Consider the following 27,749-nt stretch of genomic DNA (forward strand, 5'->3'; position numbering starts at 1 on the left):
GAAAATTAAAAGGTTTAATTAAACAAAAGAAATAATCCCCTTATATTTGCAAAGAATTATTCAAATTTGTTCCTCACAGCAACCATGTGAGGTATATGCTATTATTATTTCAATTTGACAGATGAGGAAACTGAGGCAGATTGTTTTAGTGAATTGCCCTGATTTATAGAGCTAGCTAAAATATAAATGAGGCTTTTAACTCAGGTCATTCTAATTATATGACTATGTAACTACCCTAGCGCTCAAATTCATTTGATTCCCTGCTCTTCATGTAGCATGTTACTATATGGTGAAAAGTATGTTTGGAGCAGTGGGGATTGAATATGGAGAATCAATTTTTTAGTTCAATTGCACAATAGAATGATTTGGAACAGTAAAAATGAGAGTGAGGTATTGACCATTATAGCTTTTGTAGTTCAATCTCAAAATCTTAATGGTTTGGGCTTTTCTAAGTCTTTTTCCTGACCAGTGAAGTTCAGGAGCTTTGGAGAGATTCTACATCTGACTTGGAATATGAAGTAATGGAATATCTGCTTCTATGCTAAATTAATAGCATATTTTGGATTGAAATATGCTTTTACAAAGTGCACCATTGAAGAAGACTACTATATAATCACTACTGTGATTATATAGTAGTCAAAAAAGAACTGGTCAATCTCATGATTTGAAATGGAAAATTAAAGAGTCAATTTAATATTCATTAAAATACCCACAGCAGACAAGCGGTCAGGAATGGAGAGCTACTTCATCCTTTTACTTTGAAATGGAGATCTAATGCTAATTATAGTTCTGAATATTACTAGTAATGTAGATTATCAAAATAGAAACATAAAAATCTTATTCCATGTGAGACAATTCTGATTCTCTGAGAGAAATGTAACTAAATCATTTTTAAACACAAGATGAAAAATATTTCTGGTTCAAAATCAGTGAAGTAAAATTAGTCCATGGCCAAACTGCCCATTTCCTTTAATGAGGGATAGCATGGGAGCCTAGTTAATTTGAAGTCAGGATCTGGGTTGATATCTTACCTCTTCTACCAACTATTCATACTATTTTGAAGGAATCATCAAAACTTTCTGTGCCTCAGTTTGCTCATATCTGAAATGAGGACTACAAACTTTCATCCCTTCAATGTCTCAGTCAATACTTCAAACATGCTTACCCTCTTGAATTGCCCACAAGAGAAATTTGAGAATTACACCCAATTAAAATATAGTGCCTATTTATGTTACTCTACCAAAGTTGATAGCATTCAATAGGGATACTTTGAAAACTACCTTCTGTTACTTGAAGGAACATTTTACTTTTCAGGGATTTAGGGGAGTCAAGAATGAGGAGAGATTCTGTTATTTTTTTTTCCATGATAGCTATTTCATTCTACTCTGGTATTCTTAGAAAGGGTTGCTTTTTGTTTTGTTTTTGTTTTGTCACTAAGGCTATCTTAAGTATAAATTGTTGTGTATTATACCTTTTTAGATGTTATATTATTATTTTAAGAGGTAGTATACATTTTCTGAGAAACTATTTTCCTTCAATGTAGTTGGGTTATGGTAGACAACACTAGGTATCTGAGAGTTAATGTGGTAAAAGAAAAAGTGAGTTAGCTTTGCTTTCTTTACTAGAAATTCTCTGTACCAATGAAAGCACAGGTAGAATCTTAAAATAAAATACTACTTAGGAATCTAGGACTGATGAGATGGTCTTTAGGTAAGTATTGAATACATTTAGAATCTAAATATAGCTAAACCCATATTCATCCTTGCTTTATCAGGTAGGAAACTTTTTCATATTACCTTGAAAAACCTGAGGCCATTTGCCAAGAGATCTACATTCTACTTCTTCCTCACAGTATGTTCCTCAAATCTAATATTTTCCTTTATATTTATCTCATATGAAAAGTTGTCCCTTCTACTTGTCAAGGTAAATCTTTCTTGATCCACAAGAGATTTTATTTTATCTGCTCCAATATATTGCATTCTCTATTAACCTCATGCTTCCTCTATCTTCACTTATCTTTTATTTTCCCCTGCAAAATATTTGTTTCCCTATTATCTACAAACATGTCCATGTCTCCCTTTTACTCAAAAAGCCCTCCTTTGATCTCCATTTCTCTATCTCTGTCTCTGTTCACTGTCTTATTATACCATTTTTTTCCTTTGCTGGTAAATTGTATAAGAAAGCCTATTTCTGATCAATATATCTGTTTCTTCTCCTTTGACTTTTTATTCACTTTATAGTTGTATTTCTGATCCCATCAATTAATTGCATTTGATCTCCACAAACATGTCAATGTTCTCTTAATTGCTAAATCTAATGATCTCTTTTCAATCCTCATCCTTTTTTTTAAATCTCCAAACAGCCTTTGAAATTTTTGATCACCCCCTTTCCTCTGATATTCTCTCTTTTCCAGGATTCCAATACACCATTTCAATACTAGTTCTCTTCCTAGTTCCTTGGCCACTCCTTTACAGTGTCCTTTAGTATATCTTAACACAAAATTGTGTTAGTTCCAACTTAATAACATTCCTGTTGTACAATCACTTTTTTTAAAGCACAACCCTGAACTAGGCCTTTATCATTTCATACTAGGATGATTGCAATAGTCTTCTAGTTAGCTCTTCTAACTTCAGTCTCTTGTGAATTCAACTTATCATTCATTCAGATGTTAAACTAATCTTAAAATAGATTAAAATACCTTTCTTCAATACACTTCAGTGACTCTTTTTCATCCCCAGGATCAAATATAAATCCTCCCTTTAGTCTTCAAAAACCTTCATTACTTTTCCCCCTTTCAAGTCACCTTACATACCCACATACTCTGCAATATGGTGAATTGGCTTCCCAGCTGCTTTTTAAACATGACAAGCTATCTCTAGAGTCCTTGCATGTTCCTTTCAATGTGTTTTATATTTGAGATTACTTCTCTCCTCACCTCTGATTTTGGACTGCCTTAATTTCCTCAAAGTTGTAACTAAAATCTCATCTCCTACAATTAGACTTTTCCAATACCCCATCTCTTAATATTATGCCTTCTTCTATTGATTATCTATAATTTATTCTGAATAACCCCTATTGTAAAGAGTTGTTTTTAGGTGGTATCTTCTTAGTCTACACTTTACCTGCAAATAATTACTTTTAAAAATTCATTTATTAATTTATTTGTTTTTCTGTAAACTTCTATTTTATTTGTGTGTGTGTGTGTGTGTGTGTGTGTGTGTGTGTGTGTGTAATTAGCTGATACTAGAATCTAGAAAAGAAGGAAGAGGATTTTAATTAGAGAAACAGACGGTGAATGCACACAGTCATTTGCATCATTATATGGATTATAATTGGAACCATGAGAGCTAATAACTTCACCAAATGAAATTATAAGGAAAAATATGGCCATAGCAGAGCCTGGGAAGAATACCTGTGGTTAGTAGAGGTGACCTGGATAAATATCCAGCAAAAGACATAGAGAAGGAATAGTCATAAGCAGTAAGTAAACCAGGGAGAGTTATGTCATGAAGGCAGAACAGTATCAAGGAAAAGATGGTAATCTATAATGTAAGAGTCTACACAAAAAAGTTAAATCATTTATGAAGTATGTTGAATGATACAAAATGATGAGGCTGTGTGGGGTAATAGTCAGGATGCTGGACAGAAAAAGCCTCAGGCCAACAGTTATTCATCTAGGAAATAATTCACAGACATATTAGCATGACTATATGAAAAAGAAAGATGTGAGAAACATGGAGATAAACAGGCTTTATTTATTCCTTGAACAAAATGATGGAGATGGCAAAATCATTTTTAGAGCATTCCTTATTTTACTTAAAATAAGTGATTTCTTTTTGACTAAGCATTAAATGCTTGTCATGCACTTGATATCACTGACTCTTGAATATGCTGTGAAACTCTTAATCATATTGGTCATAGAAACTAGATTTCTTGCACCAGATCTTTTCCACAATGTCCTTCTTTACAACAAAGTCTGTCTCATCTTTTCTCCATTTTCTTTAGAGCTTACTCCTTTCTAGGTGAAAACTAGACAATCTGGAAAAAAAAAATCTATGCTGATTTCTTCTCTCAATGCAGATATGTAATAATTGAAAATATTAAATATGATAGTATTCTAAAAGTAGTTATCACAGTTTCTGACATTTGGTAGGCACTTAATAAATACTTACTCCTCTCCTTTCTTAAGTGTATATTTAAAAAAAAATACTTAATTAAATAATGCCTGACTTCAGATACATAATAATGGGGAATGTTTAATTCCCCAAATCTCAGCACAAAAGTGAGTGTCAATTTGACCTATACATTTCCTAATTTGGACATTTTAATTTCCTTCTTCCTATGGTCTTTTTTTGTAATTGGCCTAATGGATACAAAATAAATCCCCATAAATCCTCAGCATTTTTATACATCACCAACAAAATCCAACAGCAAGAGATACAAAGAGAAATTCCATTCAAAATAACTGTTGACAGCATAAAATAGTTGGGAATCTATCTACCAAAGGAAAGTCAGGAAATATATGAGTAAAATTACAAAAAACTTTCCACACAAATAAAGTTAGACTTAAATAATTGGAAAAATATTAAGTGCTCTTGGATAGGCCGAGCGAATATAATAAAGATGACAATACTCCCTAAACAAATCTATTTATTTAGTGCTATACCTATCAGACTTCCAAGAAAATATTTTAATGATCTAGAAAAAATAACAACAAAATTCATATGGAACAATAAAAAGTCAAGAATCTCAAGGAAATTAATGAAAAAAAAAATCAAATGAAGGTAGCCTAGCTATACCTGATCTAAAACTATATTATAAAGCAGCAGTCACCAAAACCATTTGGTATTAGCTAAGAAATAGATTAGTTGATCAGTGGAATAGGTTAGGTTCACAAGACAGAATAGTCAACTATAGAAATCTAGACAAACAATCTAGTTTGGGATAAGAATTCATTATTTGATAAAAACTGCTGGGATAACTGGAAATTAGTATGGCAGAAATTAGGCATGGACCCACACTTAACACCGTATACCAAGATAAGATCAAAATGGGTCCATATTCTAGGCATAAAGAACGAGATTATAAGTAAATTAGAGGATCATAGGATAGTTTATCTCTCACACTTGTGGAGGAGAAAGAAATTTGTGACCAAAGATGAACTAGAGATCATTATTGAACACAAAATAGAAAATTTTGATTATATCAAATTAAAAAGCCTTTGTACAAACAAAACTAATACAAACAAAATTAGAAGGGAAGCAACAAACTGGGAAAACATCTTCACAGTTAAAGGTTCTGATAAAAGCTTCATTTCCAAAAGCCTTTATTTCCAAATCACTATTGATCAGAGAAATGTAAATTAAGACATCTCTGAGATACCACTACACACCTGTCAGATTGGCTAAGATGACAGGAAAAAATAATGATGAATGTTGGAGGGGATGCAGGAAAACTGGGACACTGATGCATTGTTGGTGGAGTTGTGAATGAATCCAACCATTCTGGAGAGCAATCTGGAATTATGCCGAAAAAGTTATCAAACTGTTCATACTCTTTGATTCAGCAGTATTACTTCTGGGCTTATATCCCAAAGAAATACTAAAGAAGGGAAAGGGACCTGTATGTGCCAAAATGTTTGTGGCAGCCCTGTTTGTAGTGGCTAGAAATTGGAAATTGAATGGATGCCCATCAATTGGAGAATGGCTGGGTAAATTGTGGTATATGAATATTATGGAATATTATTGTTCTGTAAGAAATGACCAACATGATGAATACAAAAAGTCTTGGAGAGACTTACATGAACTGATGCTAAGTGAAATGAGCAGAACCAGGAGATCATTATACACTTAAACAAAGATACTGTATGAAGATGTATTCTGATGGAAGTAGATTTCTTTGACAAAGAGACCTAACTCAGTTTCAATTGATAAATGATGGACAGAAGCAGCTACACCCAAAGAAAGAACACTGGGAAATGAATGTAAACTATTTGCATTTTTGTTTTTCTTCCTGGGCTATTTTTACCTTCTGAATCCAATTCTTCCTGTGCAATAAGAGAACTGTTCGGTTCTGCAAACATGTATTATATCTAGGATACACTCCAACATATTTAACATATATAGGACTGCTTGCCATGTAGGGGATGGGGTGAAAGGAGGGAAGGGAAAAATCGGAACAGAACCGAGTGCAAAGGATAATGTTGTAAAAATATTACCCTGGCATGGGTTCTGTCAATAAAAAGTTATTGTAAAATAAAATAAAATAAAAAAAAAAGGAATTGGCCTAATGATCAAAGTATAAGCACAGTTTAATTAATTGTGGACATATTTCCTAATGCACATATACATATACACACAGAGACACAGAGACACAAGAAGTTATTTGACTTGACTAAATATATTTTATAAGTATTTCTTTTTCTTTTATAGGGGCAGGAAGAAAATATATTTTTCTTATAAAAATAAAATTTAAAAATTCAGAGTGTGTTTCTTAACAAATAGAGTACAATATCAGGACATAGATTATTAAATAATATGTTTTCAAAGAATCATTCACACACTATAAAAGGATCACAGATTTAGAAGTAACAGGGTTCTTAAAGTCATCTAGCCTACACATCCTCATCATACAAGTAAGAAAACTGAAGAACAGAGAAATTTTGGGACCTGTCACAGGTCATTTAGTAAATAAGCATTTAAGTTGGGATGTAAATCTTAATACATTAATTTCTGAATGTTATTGTTTGATTTGGGTGCTTATTCATACCCATTGGTCATTGAAGATGGGGTCTAATGCATTACTTTGTTTGCCAAAACAAACTTTTCACATTGGCTCTACCTTAACTTCTTTAATATTTTGTGCTAATTATGATTTCTAATCAACTACTCCATTATTTCTGTGGGGTTAATAGGATTTATACAACACTGCTACCTTGCAAAACATTTATTGAAGGAGGAGGGAAAAAGACAGAGAGACAGACAGACAGTCAGACACACAATAGACTCAGGAATACAAGACAGACAGAGAGAGAAATGGAGAAAGCCAGAGACAGAGACAGAGAATACTGGCTGAGTAATTTTTTTTTGTTTCACTTTTTTATTTTTCCCAATTACATATACATTTTCAACATTTTTTTCATTTTTGTAAGATATTGAATTTTAAATTTTTGTCTTTTCTTGTCTTCCCTCCCCCTTTCCCATGACAGTATAGACAGACATGGTAAATGTATTTGAATACTATTTCTTAAGATTTGGTGTGGGGCTCCAAGAAAAATAAAGCACATGACATGAGATGAGTTGCAAATTTTGTTCTGCCAAGAGAAAATTTATTATTCTTCATAAGTCTTTTGTTTTCCTTCTCTGTCTGTACTATATCTCAGTGTATTAAAGACTTTTTAACATGGGTTTAAATAATTCTATCATCTTTCCTGCAATATCTTCCACTTCTTGAAGAAAAGGCTTATTTCTTGAAAAAAATAAAAAGAAACAAAAAAGTTATCTGCAACTTTCTTGGGGGAGAGGGGGTGTACAAAAAGGGAATGTCAAAAAAAAGAGCCCACAAAGGAAAGGAAAATTTAGATTTTAGATTAGAAAGTTGCAACTGGATTATACAGGTCAATGAGAATTCTAAGTCAGGTGTAATTCCAGATGGTGAGCATAAGGGAAGTCAGTGAGCTACTAGGGAGTACTCTTTACTCATCCCTTTGTTGTCTTGGAAACTGCTCTATAGTAGAAATTTCTCCTTGAAATATCACTGGCACAGATGTTGGTAATCGGTGGTAATATATTAATTCTTTCACTACAAGTGGTTGCTCACCCTGTGGGAGACAGTGTTGAATATCCTTTAATCATTTGTTTATAATTGTACTTTACACATTCATCTTTATTATTTGTCAAAAAGGCATTTGTGTATGACCTCAATTAGTAACTGCCCTTTTAAATTTGATCAGTTAACTCTATATGTACCTTTTAAACATCAAAAATTGTCCATCATGGAGCATAACAAAATTACAGGAGAAATACATTTGGAAGATACTCATAAAATATTTGTTTTAATCAGAAACGGAGGGGGGGTAGGCTGAGTTCAGGCAGCTGAGCTCAGGAACCCTAGTGTAGTATATGCAGGATAGAGCTGTACATTAGCTGTAAGATATTCAATGTAAATACAAAATACAAAGTGAGCCGCTAAACCCAAGATATCTCATAACTTCGCCATGAATACCCAACAACAGAAGTTAGGACAGACTCAGTGCAGCTACTGTTGCCTGTAGAGGAAGATTGGACAGTCTCCCCTTTGCCCTAAAATCAGACCTCAACCTTGCAAAAATGAGCAAAGAAGCCAAAAGAATGTTGACCATAGATAGTGTTTTTTTTTTTTTTTTTTTAATTTAATGGAGAAAGAGAAAGTCAGATTTCAAACCATGAGGAAACTAAAAGCAGATTGTCTCCATATGAAGCCCCAAAGGGTGAGATGAATTGTTCTCCATCTCACAAGGCTCTCTTGGAAGAATTTTTTTAAAAAAGGACTTTTACAAAAGAGTTAGAAGAAAAATAGGAAAATGAAATTGTAGTGTCCTTCTGGAGGTCTCTGTCCCAGTGCCAAAAAGTGGTGTCCAGACTAACTCTCAAGTGGAGCTCAGGACCAGCCTTCATCTCCAGCAGGAGCAGGAGAGTCACCAGAAGGAAAGTCAAAGATGCAATGTATCTATTTCTGGTCCTTAAATATCTCAGTATGATTACATCATTACAGCACACTAAGTATGTGCAAAATACAAAACCATAACACCACCATCTTAAGTATTAAGTATATGTGAATTAGAGAACCATCATCTCATCAATCACTTTGAGTTAACAACCTGCTATATATTTGCTTCAAGTATATTTTTCTGAGTTCCCCACTTCCTCTATAGGAAATGAGAAGTTTGTAAGAGAGTTTGGTAAAGCAAACACAAAAATTATCTGAAGGAAACTCTTTACAAGATAAATTTAGTGAAATGAAAAAAAAAACAAAACATACATTTCCTTACAAAATGGATTTGACAAAATAAAAAAGAAAATGACTCCTTAAAAAACACAATTTGTGAAATGAAAAAAAATCCATAGAACAAAATAACTCACTTAAAAATTCAATTAGCCAGATTAAAAAGGAACTAAGAAACATAACAGAAGTAAATAATTCATTAAAATTAGAATTGAACAAATGGAAATGAATAAATCAGTCAAACAACATGAAAAAATAGAATAAATGCAAAATGCCTCATTGGAAAAATAACTGACATGGAAAATAGATCTAGAAGAGAAAATATAACGATTATTGGACTTTCTGAAAACCATGATAAAAAAAAAAGAGCCTAGATGTTAACTTTAAAGAAATCATCAAGGAAAACTACCCTAATGTCCTAGAATAAGAAAGTAAAATAATTCTTAAAAGAATAAACTGGGAAAACATTTTTACAGTCAAAGAGTCTGATAAAGGTTTCATTTCCAAAATATATAGAGAATTGAATCTAATTTATAAATAATCAGACCATTCTCCAATAGATAAATGGTCAAAAGACATGAAGGGACAATTTTCACATGAAAAAATTAAAACTATTTCTAACCATATGAAAAGAAGCTCCAAGTAATTATTAATCAGAGAAATGAAAATTAAGACCACTCTGAGATAACACTACACATGTCTCAGATTGGTTAGGATGACAGGAAAAGATAATGCTTAATGTTAGAGGGGTTGTGGGAAAACTGGGACACTGATACATTGTTGGTGGAATTGTGATTACATCCAGCCATTCTGGAGAGTGATTTGGAACTATGCTCAAAAAATTATCAAACTGTTTATACCATTTGACCCAGCAGTGTTACTACTGAGCTTATATCCCAAAGAGATCTAAAAGAAGGAAAAGGGACCTGTATGTATGTGTAAAAATATTTGTGGGGGCATTCTTTGAAGTGGCCCAAAACTGGAAACTAAGTGGATGCCCATCAATTGGAGAAGGGCTGAAAAAATTGTGGTATATGAATATTATGGAATATTATTTTTCTGTAAGAAATGATCAGCAGGATGATTTCAGAAAGGTCTGGAGAGACTTACATGAACTGATGTTAAGTGAAATGAACAGGACCAGGAGATCATTATATACTTCAACAACAATACTATATGATGGTCAATTCTAATAGACATGGCTCTCTTCAACAATAAGATGAACCAAATCATTTACATTTGTTCAATAATAAATAGAACCAGCTACAACCAGGGAAAGAACTCTGGGAAATGAGTGTGAATGACTACATAACACTTACAATCCCTCTGTTTTTTTTTTGCTTGTATTTTTTATTTCTTTAACAGATTAATTGTATATTATTTCAAAGTTTTATTCTTCTTGTGCAGTAAAATAACTGTATGGATATGTGTACGTATATTGTATTTAACATATACTTTAACATATTTGACATGTATTGGTCTACCTACTATCTGGGGGAAGGGTTGGGAGAAAGGAGGGGAAAAATTGGAACCAAAGGTTTTGTAATTGTCAATGCTGAAAAATTACCCATGCATATATATTGTAAAAAAACAGCTATAATAAAAAAAGAAGAAAAAAAGTAAAGAATTCACCAATAAACAACTCAATTAGACATAGACAAAAAAAAAAGTTAAAAAAAAGCTAATGAAGAAAATAACTCACTAAAAATCATAACTGAACAAATAGAAATGACTGATTCATTGAGACATCAAAAACCAGTCAAGCAAAAAAAAAAAAAAAAATGAAAGATTGGAAAAAAAAAAGTCAAATATTTACTTGGAAAAACAACAAACCTGGAAAATAGATGTAGGAGAGATAACCTGAAGATCATTGGACTACTCGAAAATTATGATAAAAAAAGGGCCTAGATACTATTTTGCAGGAAATGATCAAAGAAAACTGCCCAAAAGTAATAGAACCAGAAGGTAAAATAGGCGTTGAAAGAATTCATCGAACACCTTCTGAAAAAAAAAAACCCTAAATAATGATTCTGAGGAATATTGTGGCCAAACTTCAGAATTTTCAGAGTAAAGAAAAAATTTTACAAGCAGCCAGGAAAAAAAAAAAGTTCAAATACCGAGATGCCACAATAAGGGTCACACAAGATCTAGCTGCCTCAACATTAAAGGATTGAAGGCCCTGGAATCAGATATTCTGAAAAGGAAAAGAGCTTGCAATGCAGCCAAGAATAAACTACCCACCTAAGCTGAGTATTTTTTTTTTCCCATGGAAGAACATGGACATTTAATGAAATAGAGGAATTCCATTTTTTCTAAGGAAAAAAACAGACTTAAACAAAAAATTTGATCTCCAACAACAGAACTCATGAGAAGTAGAAAAAGGTAAAAGGAACTCTTGAGAACTGTATTTCTGTTGGGAATGCACATAAAAACCATATGTATAATTTGACTTCACTGATATAACATAAAAAAGGGAAGTAGAAATGGAAAGGGGATAGTGTCAAAAAAAGGGAAAGGGAGAAATAAAAAGAGGGAAAGTACATCCCACGATGAGGCAAAGGAAACCTATCATTTCTGAGGGAACTTAGAGAAGAGGAGGAACATTGTGTGAATCCTACTCTCATCAGAGTTGGCTGAAAGAGGAAATAATTGACATATTTGTTTTACAGAGAATCGTCTCTCAATTCATTAAAAAGTGGGAGAGGAAAAGGGAAAAGGAAAAAGAGTAAAAAGGGAAGGGTACAAGAAAGGGAAAGGATTCAATGGGAGGAGGGAGGGACACTAAAGAGGGAGAGGTATGTGACACAAGTGGGACCAATAAGTTTAATACTAGGGAAGACGGGAAGGAGGGCAAAAAAAAAGAAAAGTATAATCTGTGGATAATACGAGGGCAGGAAATACAGAATTACTCATTTTAACCATAAATGTAAATGGGATGAACTCTCCCATAAAGAGGAGGTGGATAGCAAACTGGATCAAAAGTCAGAACCCAACAATATGTTTATTACAGGACACACACATTTAAAGCAGGGAGATACATACAGAGTAAAGGTAAAAGGCTGGAGCAGAATCTATTATGCTTCAGGTGAAGTCAAAAAAGCAGGGGTAGCCATCCTTATCTCAGATCAAGCAAAAGAAAGATTGATCTAATAAAAAGAGATAAGGAAGGAAACTATATCTTGCTAAAGGGTACTATAGACAATGAAGCAATATCAGTACTAAACATATATGCACCAAGTGGTATAGCATCTAACTTCTTAAAAAAGAAGTTAAGAGAATTGCAAGAAGAAGTAGACAGCAAAACGGTAATAGTGAAAGATCTCAATCTTTCACTCTCAGATTTAGATAAATCATATCACAAAAAGATTAAGAAAGAAATTAAAGAGGTAAATAGAATATTAGAAAAAGTAGGTATGATAGATCTCTGGAGAAAACTGAATGGTGACAGAAAGGAGTATATTTTCTTCTCAGCAATTCATGGAACCCACACAAAAATTGACCATATGTTAGGACATAAAGACCTCAAAATTAAATGCAGGAAGGCAGAAATAGTAAATGCTTTCTTTTCAGATCACAATGCAATAAAAACTACATTCAACAAAAAGTTTGGTATAAATAGACCAAAAAGTAATTGGAAACTAAATAATCTCATCTTAAAGAATGATTGGGTGAAACAGTAAATTATAGACACAATTAATAATTTCACTCAAGATAATGACAACAATGAGACATCATATCAAAATTTATGGGATGCAGCCAAAGCAGTAATAAGGGGAAATATTTTACCCTTAGAGGCTTACTTGAATAAAATAGAGAAAGAGAAGATCAATGAATTGGGCCTGCCACTTAAAAAGCTAGAAAAAGACCAAATTAAAAACCCCCAATCAATTACTAAACTTGAAATTCTAAAATTAAAAGGAGAAATTAATAATATAGAAAGTAAAAAAAAAAAAAAACTATTGAACTAATAAATAAAACTAAGAATTGGTTTTATGAAAAAAAAAAACTATAACATTGATAAATCTTTGGTAAATCTGATTAGAAAAAGGAGAGAGGAAAATCAAATTAGTAGTCCTAAAAATGAAAAGGGAGAACTTTCCACCAATGAAGAGGAAATTAAAGAAATAATAAGGGGTTAATCTGCCCAACTGTATGTCAACAAATTTGATAACCTAAGCAAAATGGATAACTACCTCCAAAATACAGGTTTCCCAGATTATCAGAAGAGAAAGTAAATTACTTAAATTGTCCCATTTCAGAAAAAGAAATAGAATAAGTTATTAGTCAACTCCCTAAAAAAAAAAAATCCCTGGAACCAGATGGATTTACATGTGAATTCTACCAAACATTCAAAGAACAGTTAGCCCCAATGCTTTATAAACTATTTGAAAAAAAAGGGGAATGAAGGAGTCCTACCAAATTCCTTTTATGACACAGACATGGTACTGATATCTGAACCAGGTAGGTTGAAAACAGAGAAAAAAAAATATAGACCAATCTCCCAAATGAATATTGATGCTAAAATCTTAAATAAGATATTAGCAAAAAGACTACAGAAAATCATCCCCAGGATAATACACCACAATCAAGGAGGATTTATACCAGGAATGCAGGGCTGATTCAATATTAGGACAACTATCAGTATAATTGGCCATAATCATAATCAAATTAAGAAAAATCATATAATCATCTCAAAACATAAAGAAAAACATTTGATAAAATCCAACACCCATTCCTATTCAAAACTCTTGAGAGTATAGGAATAAGTGGACTTTTCCTTAAAATAATCAGTAGCATCTATTTAAAACTAGCAGTAAGCATCATATGTAATGGGCACAAACTGCAACCATTCCCAATAAGATCAGGAGTGAAACAAGGTTGCCCACTATCACCATTACTATTTAATATTGTATTAGAAATGCTAGCTTTGGCAATAAGAGTTGAGAAAGAGATTAAAGAATAAGAATAGGCAATGAGGAAACCAAATTATCACTCTTTGCTGATGATATGATGGTGTACTTAGAGAACCTCAGAGATTCTACTAAAAAGTTATTAGAAACAATACACAACTTTAGCAAAGTTGCAGGGTATAAAATAAACCCACATAAGTCATCAGCATTCTTATATATCACTAACTAACCAACATATATATAACTATCCAACAGTCAGAGTTACAAAGAGAAATTCCATTTAAAGTAACTACTGATTGTACAAAATATTTAGGAATCTATCTGCCAAGGAAAAATCAGAAAGTTTATGAGCAAAACTACAAAACACTTTCCACACAAATTAAGTCTGATCTAACCAATTGGAAAAATATTAAATGCTCTTGGATTGGGCAAGCAAATGTAATCAAGGTGACAATACTACCTAAACTAATCTGTTTATTTAGCGCTATACCAATCAGACTCCCAAAAAACTATTTTGATGACCTAGGGGAAAAAAAAACCCAACAAGGTTCATATGGAAAAACAAAAGGTCAAGAATTTCAAGGGAATTAATGAAAAAAAATCAAATGAAGGTGCCCTAGCTGTACCAGATCTAAAATTATATTATAAAGCAGCAGTTACTAAAACCATCTGGTATTGGCTAAGAAATAGACTAGTGGATCAGTGGAATAGATTAGATTCAAAGGACAAAACAGCCAATAACTTTAATAATCTAGTGTTTGACAAACCCAAAGACACCACTTTTGAGGATAAGAATGCATTATTTGACAAAAATTGCTGGGAAAATTGGAAATTAGTATGGCAGAAGCTAGGCATTGACCCACACTTAACACCGTACACCAAGATAAGGTCAAAATGGGTTCATGACCTAGGCATAAAGAATGAGATTATAAATAAATTGGAAGAGCATAGGATAGTTTACCTCTCAGACCTGTGGAAGAGGAAGGAATTGATGACGAAAGAAGAACTAGAGTTCACTATTGACCACAAAATAGAAAATTTTGATTATATCAAATTAAAAAGTTTTTGTACAAACAAAACAAATGCAGACAAGATTAGAAGGGAAACAATAAACTGGGAAAACATTTTTACAATCAAAGGTTCTGATAAAGGCCTCATTTCCAAAATATATAGAGAATTGACTCTGATTTATAAGAAATCAAACCATTCTCCAATTGATAAATGGTCAAAGGATATGAACAGATAATTCTCATATGAAGAAATTGAAACTATTTCACGCCATATGAAAATATGCTCCAAATCATTATTAACCAGAGAAATTCAAATTAAGACAACTCTGAGATAACACTACACACCTGTCAGATTGGCTAGAATGACAGGGAAAGATAATGTGGAATGTTGGAGGGGATGTGGGAAAACAGGGACACTGACACATTGTTGGTGGAATTATGAACACATCCAGCCATTCTGGAGAGCAATTTGGAACTATGCTCAAAAAGTTATCAAACTGTGCATACCCTTTGATCCAGCAGTGTTTCTACTGGGCTTATACCCCAAAGAGATACTAAAGAAAGGAAAGGGACCTGTATGTGCCAAAATGTTTGTGGCAGCCCTGTTTGTAGTGGCTAGAAGCTGGAAAATGAAAGGATGCCCATCAATTGGTGAATGGTTGAGTAGATTGTGGTATATGAATGTTATGGAATATTATTGTTCTGTAAGGAATGACCAGCAGGATGAATACAGAGAGGACTGATGAGACTTACATGAACTGATGCTAAGTGAAATGAACAGAACCAGGAAATCATTATATACCTCCACAACAATACTGTTTGAGAATATATTTTGATGGAAGTGGATCTCTTCGATCAAGAGAGTTAATTCAGATCAAAGATGGACAGAAGCAGCTACACCCAAAGAAAGAACACTGGAAAATGAATATAAACTACTTGCATTTTTGTTTTTCTTCCCAGGTTATTTCTACCTTCTGAATTCAATTCTCCCTGTGCAACAAGAAAACTGTTCAGTTCTGCACACATATATTGTATCTAGAATATACTGTAACCTATTCAACATTTAAAGGACTGCTTCCCATCTAGGGGAGGGGATGGAGGGGGTGGAGGGATGGAGAGGAAAAATTGGAACAGAAGTAAATGCAAGGGCTAATGCTGTAAAAAAAATTACCCTGGTATGGGTTCTATCAATAAAAAGTTATTAAAAAAAAGAAATTATCCAAAATTTTAGCAAAGTTGAAGGATACAAAATAAATTCACATAAATCATCAGCATTTTATACATCACTAATAAAATCAAACAGCAAGTGATATAAAGAGAAATTGCATTTAAAATAACTTCAATAGTATAAAACATTTGGGAAAGTCAGGCACTATATGAACAAAACTGCAAATCCCTTTCCACACAAATAAAGTCAGATCTTAGTAACTGGAAAAATATCAAGTGCTCTTGGATAGGTAGAGCAAATATGATAAAGATGACAATACAATTTAAACTAATCTGTTTATTTAGTACTATACAAATCACATTCCCAAGAAACTATTCTACTTACTTAGAAAATATAAAATATACAAAATCTGGAAGAACAAAAGGTCAGGAATTTCAAGGAAATTAATGAAAAAAAAATACAAATGAAGGTAGCCTAGCTGTATCAGATTTAAAACTATATTATAAAGCAGCAATCATCAAAACCATTTGGTACTTGCTAAGAAATAGAATAGTCAATCAGTGGAATAGGGTAAGTCCACAGGCCAAAATTGTCAATAACTATAGTAATCTAGTGTTTAACAAACCTTAAAAAAAACAGCTTTTGAGATAAAAACTCATTATTTGGCAAAAACTGATGGGGAAATTGGAAATTAGTATGGCAGAAACTAGGCACTTATCTGCACTTAACATCACATACCAAGATAAGATTGAAATGGCTTTATAAGCTAGACATAAATAATGATATTATAAACAAATTAGAAAACCAGTGGAGAGTTTACTTCTCACATTTGTGGAAGAGGAAAGAATTTGTGACCAAAGGAAATTGGGGCTCATTATTGATCACAAAATAGATAATTTTGGTTATATTAAAAAAGTTTTTGAACACATAAAATTAATGTAGAAAAGATTAGAAGGGAAGCAATAAACTGGGAAAATATTTTTATAGTCAAAGGTTCTGATAAAGGCCTCATTTTTACAATAAATAAAGAACTGATTCAAATTTATAAGAATTCAAAGATATGAACAAACAATTTTCAGGTGAAGAAATCAAAACTCTTTCTAGTCATGAAATTGCCATTGATCAGAGAAATAGAAATTAAGAAAACTCTGAGATACTACTACACACCTCTCATATTGGATAAGATAACAGGAAAATTTAATGAGGACTGTAGGAGGGGATGTGGGAAAAATGGGATACTTATATATTATTTCTGGAACTGTGAGTAGATACAACCATTCTGAAGAGCAATTTGTAACTATGCTCAAAATGCTATCAAATTGTGCATTCTCTTTGACCCAGCAGTCTTTCTACTGGGTCTATATTCCAAAGAGATCACAAAGAAGGGAAAAAGACCACATGTGCAAAAATGTTTGTGGCAGCCCTCTTTGTGGTGGCAAGAAACTGGAAACAATGGATTCCCATCAGTTGGAGAACGGCTGAATAAATTAAGGCACATGAATGTTATGCAATATTATTCTTCTGTAAGAAATGACCAATTGGATATTTTCAGAAAGGCCAGGAGAGACTTACATAGGCTGATGCTAAGTGAAATGAGTAGTACCAGGAGATCATTATGCATGACAACAACAAGATTTTACAATGATCAATTCTGATGGACATTGCTCTCTTCAACAATGAGATGATTCAAACCAATTCCATTTTTTTAGTAATGAAGAGAGCCAGAGAAAGGACCATGGGACCTGATGTGGAATACAGCATAGCATTTTCACTCTTTTTGTTATTGTTTGCTTGCATTTTATTTTGCTTCCCTTTTTTTCTTGTGTGACATGATAATTATATAAATATGTATACATATATTGGATTTAACATATATTTCTATCATGTTTAACATATATTGAACTACTTGGCATTTAAGAGAGGGTGTTGGGGAAGTGGGGGGGATTGCAACACAGGGTTTTGCAAGGGCTAATGTTGAAGAATTGTCCCTGAATATGTTTTGAAAGATTAAAAAAAACTTTAATTAAAAAAAAATAGTGAGTTCTAATCTCAAAAGCCAGGGTCTTTGGGTTTGTCAAACACTATAGTACAATAGTCATTGTCTATTTTGTCCTGTGAGCCTAATCTATTCCACTGGTAAACTGTTCTGTTTTTTAGCCAGTATCAAATGGGTTTTGATGACAACTGTTTTATGATACAGTTTTAGGTTTGGTATGTTAGACCACTTTCATTTGCATTTTTCATCAATTTCATTAATTTTCTCGAAATTCTTGAATTTTGTTCTTCCAAATAAACTTTGATATTCTTTTTAGAGCTTTTTAAAATAATCTCTTAAGAATTTGAATGGTACAGCACTGAATGGTAATTTAGGTAGTATGGTCATTTCTATTATATTCACTTGGCATACCATGACCACTTGATATTTTTCCACTTGTTTAGAGCTGACTTTATTTGTGTGAAAACTGTTTTGTAGGTTTTCACATAATTACTGACTTTGCCTTGGTAGGTAGATTCCCAAATATTTAATAAAATCCATCACTCATTCCTATTAAAACACTAGAGAGTATAAGAATAAATGGGCTTTTCCTTAAAATAGTCAGCATTATCTATTAAAAACTATCAACAAGCATCATATGCAATGGTGATAAACTGGACCCATTCCCAGTAAGATCAAGGAAAAAACAAAGTTGCCCATTATCAATGTTACTATTCAATGTTGTATTAGAAATACTAGCTTGGCAGTAAGAGATGAAAAAGAGATTAAAGGAATTAGAGTAGGCAATGAGGAAACCAAATTATCACTCTTTGCAGATGACTCATCAAGTCTGATCTAAACATTTGGAAAACAAAAACAAAAACAAAAACAAAAACATCAAGTGCTCATGGATAGGTTGAACAAATATAATAAAGATGATAATATTACCTAAACTAATCCATTTATTTAATGATATCCCAATCAAACCCAAGGAAACTATTTTACTGATATAGAAAAAAAACACAATAAAATTCATGTGGAAGAACAAAAGTTCAAGAATTTCAAGGGACTTAATAAAAAAAAAAGTAAATGAAGATGGCTTAGCTGTACCATATTTAAAATCACATTATAAAGCAGTGGTCATCAAAATCATTTGGTACTGGCTAAGAAACAAAATAGTTGATCAGGGGAAAAGGTTAGGTTCACAGGACAACATTGTCAATAAATATAGTAATCTAGTGTTTGAAGAACCCAAAGATCCCAGCTTTTGGGATAAGAACTCACTATTTGACAAAAACTGCTGGGAAAATTAGAAACTAGTATGGCAGAAACTAGGCATTGACTCATACCTAATTCGGCATACCAAGATAAGATTGAAATAGGCTCATAAGCTAGACATAAATAATGATATTATAAACAAATTAGGGAAAGGAAAAAAAAAACATTGGATTCTTTACCTCTCAGATCTGTGGAGAAGGAAAAAATTTGTGACCAAAGAAAAACTGGAGATCATTATTGATCACAAAATAGATAATTTTGGTTATATTAAGTTAAAAATTTTTGTACAAACAAAACTAATTGAGACAAGATTAGAGGAGAAGCAATAAACTGGGAAAACACTTTTTGCATTTGCAGTTCTGATAAAGACTCATTTCTTTTTTTAATTTTTTTTATGAAAACCCAAAAAAAATTAATTGAGAAAGAACACAATACAGTATGTTATATAATTCTAGTATATTCCAATATAGCATGTCCCAAAAGTCTCAGTGCAGTTTTAAGCTTTGCAATAAACATTTTTAAATACAATATATTTGTACATATTTATAGAGTTCTCTTGTTGCACAAGAAAAATCGGATTTAGAAAGATAAAAATAACCTGGAAAGAAAAATAAAAATTCAAGCAAAGAACATCAGAAAGAGTAGAAATGTGATATTGTGGTCCACATTCATTTCTTAGTGTTCTTTTTCTGGGTGTAGCTAGTTCTGTTCATCACTGATCAATTGGAACTGAATTGGATCCTCTCATTACCGAAGATAGTCATTTCCATCAGAATTGATCTAAAGACCTCATTTCTAAAATATATAGAGAATTAATTCAAATTTATTTATATTATATTATATATTATGTCATATATAATATAATCATATTAAGTTATATAATACTATATTATATTATATTATATGTGTGTATATGAGAAAAAGGAAATAATTAACAGAAGGAAAGTCTTGGTATTAAGAGGATTTGGTCAAGACATCAAATAAACAATGTAATTTTAGTTGGGACTAAAAGGAATTCAGAAAAACTGGTTGCTGGAGTAATGGAGGGAGAGCATTCCCAGTATTAGGGACATTTAGAGAAAATGTTCAAGCCCAAATATCCTCGTTAATGCAATAATCAGGAGGTCAGCCTCATGGAATTCAAGTGTGCATGTCAGAAAATAAAGTGTAACAAAACTGAAAATAAAGTATAAAAAGACTGAATCAGGTTATGAAGAGCTTTGAATGGCAAGCAGAATGTTATTTATTTATCCTTAAGACAATAGGAAGTCAATAGCTCTTCCTTGATAAAGATTCTGGGAACATATAACTTCCAATTGTTTGTATAATAGTTTGTATTGCTATTGTATTGTATGTAAAACTTTTAGATTGCCTAATAAGTAATATGAAAGTTTTCTGAGCTCCTTGTTTAATCACTAGGTTAATAAATTTTGTCATAAAATACAAATAGGAAGATTTTGCTTACTCTGGCCAAGAGTTCCTCAAGTTGCATAAGGAGATGCTATAATTTCCCCCTGTTGATTCTGGATATCTGAAATTTAAAGGGAATGTACCCTATATATCGCGAAGTCCTCTTGTACTTAATTAGAGTTCCTTGTTTGCTCATCAAACTTCCTACTTAAACTTGACTTCAAATATCAGTTTCTGTGCCTGAGTCTTCGAGTAGTGAAATAAAACTCCTTAAATCAAAACATTTACCTCCTTCCCCAGTTTCTAAGAACCTGATTTGTTCCTCCCTGTCTTATATATCCTGGGATGTACATATTAGCAGATGGTAGGAAAGTGGAGAGAATAAATAATTTTTTAATGTAAAAATGTCTAGCAGATGATAATAGATTTATATTGTCTGTATAATAGGTTATTCTTCATTCCTTCCTGGTCTAACATTTTGAAAGTATTTTTTTTAAATTATCTTTATGACTCAGTTTCACTAAACAGCCTGTTGGACACACTTGGTTTTCCAGGCTTTCTCTGTGGCCACGGGAGTGCCTAGAACAAGGCCATGTACTACAAATATTAACTACTGATGATGATAATGTAATAGCCATTAGCTCTAATAAACTCTGACTTGAGCCTGAAATAAATATTTCTGATTCTGTGATATTTGGAGGAAATATGATTAAGCAGCCTCCACTTCAGAAAATGGGAAAAATATGAGCAGAAATATAAAGTATGATGGAAATAGATCTAAAGCACCTGTCATCACAATGTGAAGATCAAGACAGGACTATTTGTTCCTTTTATAGAATCATTAAATTCACCTTGATCTCCAACAATAACAAAAGAAATGTCTCAGTGTTTTAGAGGTTTCTTACAGGTCTGGTTTGTGAACTATCTGCTTCCAGCAATAATCAGGAGGTACTATCTGTGCTACATAAAATAATGAACACTGATTTAAACTCAGAAAAAAGTATATCTGTACCAGATCTTACAATTAAATATTCTTTGGTTTCCTATTAGCAATACAGAGAAGACAAATGCCCTAATTAGGTCAACATCATATAATGTAAAAACAGGAATGTAGTGACTAGGAAGAAGCCCACATGTGGCATCAATAAAGTGAAGAATCAAAAGACCTTTGAGATTCTGCATGACTACAAATGAAAGAATAAGTGAGGAAGAGGGAACATTAAAGTACACTATGGAAATCCCTCAATATAGAGGGTCATTTTACCTTCACGTTGTTAAATGAATTCCAAAAGTCTGTTATTCCATCAAGTTCATATATAATGTATGTTGTTTTTTCTTTCTGCCTTTTTTTTGGGGGGGGAGGTAGTTGTTCATTTTAGTTTTCCCTTAAAAGATCAGGATGTATAAAATTATATTGACAAGAAAGCAGGAACCATTAAGTGTCCCTACCTTCACAATTGGAGAGGATAATATTCTCTAAGGTACTTCCTTATATGAGATTTTTTGGGGCTTCCAGGATATATGATAATAATCAAGGGATGAGGACAGAAGTGTTACAGACCAGTGCCTCTTTCCTGTTTGATCAAGGTATGAACGGGGATATGCATCCCTGTAGACACATTTTCTAGGTAATAAAATTGTCTACATTCATTTCAGCTGGAATAAAAGCAGAAGAAATGGAATTACTGAATTAAGTATTCACTTTCCTGAGGGAATAGCTACTGTCCCCACCTGGCTCATCTCTATAAGGACAAACCATCATAAGACTTTTTTTTTTTTGGCAATTGAGGAAAATTGGCACATCTTAAATGATCAATATTTATACATATAAAAATTTTATTTTCCACTCTTTCAGCATTAAAAAATCAAACAAATCTGTTGTAGTTTTTTTTTAAATAAGTACAAATTTTGAAGGAAGAAAAAGAAAGTAGGAATTATAACACAATGGATCAGCAAAAGGTTTCTAGTTCTTCATCTTCTAGCCCAAATCAAGAGAATCTGACATTTCATCATTTCCATAAAAGTAAGAGAATGTCCCACTGATGATCTGATTAAATTACCTTTTCTTTTAAGCTCAACTCAAATTGCATCTCTTTAGAAGCTTTCTTTAGGGAGTAATGAGTTTTCTCATATTGGACCAAAAAAACAAAAACAAAAAAAACAAAAACAACAACAACAAAAAAAAACCTCTTTGCAAGTTCTATCATATAGTTATTGTATATGTGCCCCCTTCAAAGACTATAAGGTCCATGAGTACAGGGATCATGTCTTATGTAAATATTACATGTTTACTCAGCACTTAATATTGTTCTTCACACCTATTAAGCACTTAACAAATGTTTGTTGATTTGAATTGGAATGACTATTTAATTACAAATATATAGATCAGCAGGTTTGGGGGGCTGTGCTTACTAATATCCTTCAGAAAACTTGAAAATATGGAATAATTGCTTTATGAAAAAATAAAGAATAGTAAATCCAATGTATTATTGCTACATTTTTACTGTATCTCCAATAAACTCAGATTATTAAATATATATGTGTGTATACATATATATACATATATATGAATATGTGAATGGATAGAAGGCTATTTCTGGTAATATGTAAAATAGCTTGCTTTTTTTTTGAATTCCAAATTTTTTCCCTATTTTTTCTTCCAACTTTCTCTCTAAATTACCTTCCCAACCTTTGAGAAGTCATTAACATGATCTTGGTTAGACATTTGAATTCACAGAAAATAGATTTTCATGTTTTCAATATTGTAAAACATGCCAAAAGCAAGAAAATAATTTTGAGAGTATGCTTCAATATTTCACTCATTGTCTATCAGTTCTCTCTGGATAAGTGGATAATTTTTTTTAATGTGGATCTTTTGGAATTGTGTTAGCTCATTGTCTTGATCAGAGTTGCTAAAATTTTCACAGTTGATTATCATAGCCATATTCTTGTTGCTGTGTAAAATGTTCTCCTAGTTCTGCTCACTTGACATTACATGAGTTCTTATAGGTCTCCCTAGCCTTTTTTTCTGAAACATTCTTCCCTGTTATTTCTTATAGAATAATAGTATCCCATTATAATGATATTTCACAATTCCTACTCAGCTATTCCCCAATCAATGGACTTTCTCTCAATGTTAAATTATTTGCTGTCAGAAAACAAACAAACAAACAAACAAAAAAAACACAATTGTAAATAATTTTGTACAAATAAATCCTTTTCAACTCACAGGTTGAACATTGTTGGAAGCAGCTCTTTTTTGTGGTGGAAAGGAATTGAAAGTTAAGTGACACATCAATTGGGGAATAGCTGAATAAGTTATGCCATATGAATGTAATGGAATAATATTATTCTATACAAAATAATGAGCAGTCTGAATTTAGACAATCCTGTAAAGACTTACTTGAACTGGGACTGAGTGAAATAAGCAAAACCAGGAGAATATTATACAGAGTAACAGAAAGATTATGTTATGATCAACTATGCTCTTCTTAACTTAGTTCTTCTTGATAATAGTGATCCAAAAAAAGTCCACTAGACTTAGGATGGAAAGTGTCATTTGCATCCAGAGAGAGAACTATGGAAACTGAATGTGAATCAAATCATAGTGTGTTTCTTGGCTTTTTCTTTCTTATAGTTTTCCCCCTTTTGTTCTGATTTTTCTTTGATTGTATGACTACTATGAAAATATGTTTGAAATAATTGTATATGCTTACTGTATGTCAGATTGCTTGCTGTCTTGGGGAGAGATGAGGCAAGGGAAAGGAAGAAAACATTGGAACTGAAAATCTTACAAAAATGAAGGTGAAAAAGTATCTTTATATATAATTGGAAAAAATAAAATTCAATTGAAGAAAAAATATTCCTTTTCAATCTAAAAATATTTCGTTTAGCTATAGACTGAGTAATGCTATTGCTGGGTCAATGGTTATATATACTCTTACAGCTCTTTGGCAATCAACTAGTTCACAACTTAATCAGCAGTCCATTAGGTCCCAATTTTTCTATCCCTTCAGCAATTTTCCTTTTACTTTTATGTCAATTTAGAAAATTTTAAAAGGTGTGAGATGGTATCTCTTTTATTTCTCCAATTATTGTTTAGAGCATTTTATGTGACTATGGATAGTTTTAATTTCTTATTCTAAATCTGCCTGTGCAGAATGTTTGTGGCAGCCCTCTTTGTAGTGGCCAGAAACTGGAAACTGAGTAGATGCCCATCAATTAAAGAATGGCTGAATAAATTGCGGTATATGAATATTAGGGAATATTATTGTCTGGGAAGAAATGACCAACAGGATGATTTCAGAAAAGCCTGGAAAGACTTACACGAACTGATGCTGAGTGAAATGAGCAGGGCTAGAAGATCATTATATACTTCAGCAACAATACTATATGATGATCAATTCTGATGGACCTGGCCATCTTCAGCAATGAGATGAACCAAATCAGTTCCAATGGAGCAGTAATGAACTGAACCAGCTATGCCCAGCAAAAGAACTCTGGGAAATGACTAAGAACCATTACATTAAATTCCCAATCCCTATATTTTTGCCTGCCTGCATTTTGGATTTCCTTCACAGGCTAATTGTACAGTATTTCAGAGTCTGGTTCTTTTTGTATAGCAAAATAACAGTTTGGTCATGTATACTTATTTTGTATTTAATTTATATTTTAATATATTTAACATCTACTGGTCATTCTGCCATCTAGGGGAGGGGATGGGGGAAAGGAGGAGAAAAATTGGAACAAAAAGTTTGGCAGTTGTCAATGCTATAAAATTATACATGCATATAACTTCTAAATAAAAGGCTATTAAAAAATAAATCTGCTTGTGCAAAAACTTTGACAATGCCTATATATATATATTTAAAATAAATTTGGCTCAGTTTCCTATGTATTTAAGAAATTGTCTTTATGTAAATATGTTAAACATGAATGTATATATATGTAAATATGATCAACATGATTAAATATGTGTGTTGTGAATGTATGCACACATGCATGCATGCATGTATGTATGTATGTATGTATAGCCTATATCAGATTGCTTGCTATCTTAGGAAGGGGAAAGAAAGGAGGAGTAAAAATTTGAAACTAAGAATTTTACAAAAATGAATGTTGAAAACTATCTTTCTATATAATTGGGAAAAAAATACTGTTAAGTGAGACAAGAGGCCTTTGTCAGAGAAACTTAATGTAATCTTTTCGTAATTTCCTGTTTCCTTTTAATATAATTCTTTGTAGTTCTGGCTCCATTGATTTGTTTGTTTGCTTGTTTTATCATGTGTGTATGCAAAAATATTTTAATTTGAGATAATAAAAATTATCCATTTTGCTAATTGTGCTCCTCTCCATATGTTGTTTGATCACAAACTTTTCCTTTCTCCATAGAACTGACAGATACATTTTCATTGCTCCCCTTATATATCCATAATACCACCCTTTATATCTAAATTATCTCTACATAGTCACTTTAACTTCATACACACAATGTGAGTTTATGCTTGGTTTCTGGAAAAGTTTTTCCAATATTCCCAGATTATTTTTTCTAAATGTATTTACTTCAAAGTTTGAATATTTGGGTTTATCATATACTAGATTATTATAGTCATTTACTGTATATTATGTACCTAATCTATTCCATTGATCCACTCGTCTATTTTTTAACCAGTAACATATTATTTTGACAATTACCATTTGTAATATATTTTGAAATCTGGAACCTTTATATCTCCCCACTTCATTTTTTATTGATTCCCTTAATATTCTTTGCTTTTGTTTTTCTGGATATTTTTTGTTACTATTTTTCTAGCCATATAACATAAATCTTTCATAGATGAAATGATGTAGTACTGAATATTAATGAGTAGCATTGTCATTTTTAATATTAACATGGCCTACCCATGCACAATTGATATTTATAAAGTTGCTTAAATATGTCTTCATTTAAATGAACAGTTTTTTTTTTTTTGGGGGGGGGGTAACTTTGTTCATAAAATACTGAGGAATGATTTTTTTTTTGCCAAGTAGACTGCTAATTATTTTATAAGATATACTTTCCTAAGGTCAAACATGGCTTTATTTTATATATTGTAAACAAATGTCCCATCTAATTTTTCTTATACTTTCCCTATTCCATTCTAGAAAGATTGCTATCCATATATACTGAATCCATAACTCAGAAGTAACCCTTTATCATGAATGATATTTAGGACAAAGATGAGAAATGTTATACTCAGATTTCCATATCTGGATTGAAATTGTCATTTTATTTTTTCACTGGAATATTTAAATATTAAACATGATTTTTCTCTAGTCTTTCTTTTCCCTTCTTAAATCTATCCTTATTTCAATACAATCAGTAATCACAGAATCATGAAATTTCAAATTTCATAGACTAGACAATATTTTTTAAAAATCCCTTTGAAGGGCAGGGAACATGCCCTTTCCATACTTCTATTTCCTCAAATATCTCTCCTCATGTCTGGCACATAATGGCCATTCACTTTAATTAGTAATGTTGAAATGTTGCATATATTAAATACTTCTTTTTTATAAGTGAAAAAAAATCCTTTTGATATCATATCCTAGCAATCAGTCATCCAATCCTTTGACTGTTGCTTCTCAATATTTGAATTGTTTTTGTGTAGCAGCTTGCAGGGATTTTTTATTGACATTATAGTTTTGGAGTTTCACAACAATGTTCTTTGGGGTTTTCTTTGTGAGATCCCTTTCAAGAGGTAATCAATGGATTCTTTCAATGAGTACTTCCCACTCTGTTTCTAGAATATTGTGGCACTTGTCCTTAATGAGCTCTTGTATAGTGTTATCCAGGTTCTTTTTTGGTCATGGCTTTCAATTGTCTCTTTTGGATTTACCTTCCACATTGGTTGTTTTGTCAATGAATTATTTTATATTTTCTTCCATTTTTTTCATTCTTTTTAGGTTATTTGGTTGATTGTTGGTGTCTCATGACGTCATTTGCTTATGTTTGCACTGTTGTAATTTTTAAAGTG

Source organism: Antechinus flavipes, chromosome 5 (assembly GCF_016432865.1).
Source record: "Antechinus flavipes isolate AdamAnt ecotype Samford, QLD, Australia chromosome 5, AdamAnt_v2, whole genome shotgun sequence".
Lineage (NCBI taxonomy): Eukaryota > Metazoa > Chordata > Mammalia > Dasyuromorphia > Dasyuridae > Antechinus > Antechinus flavipes.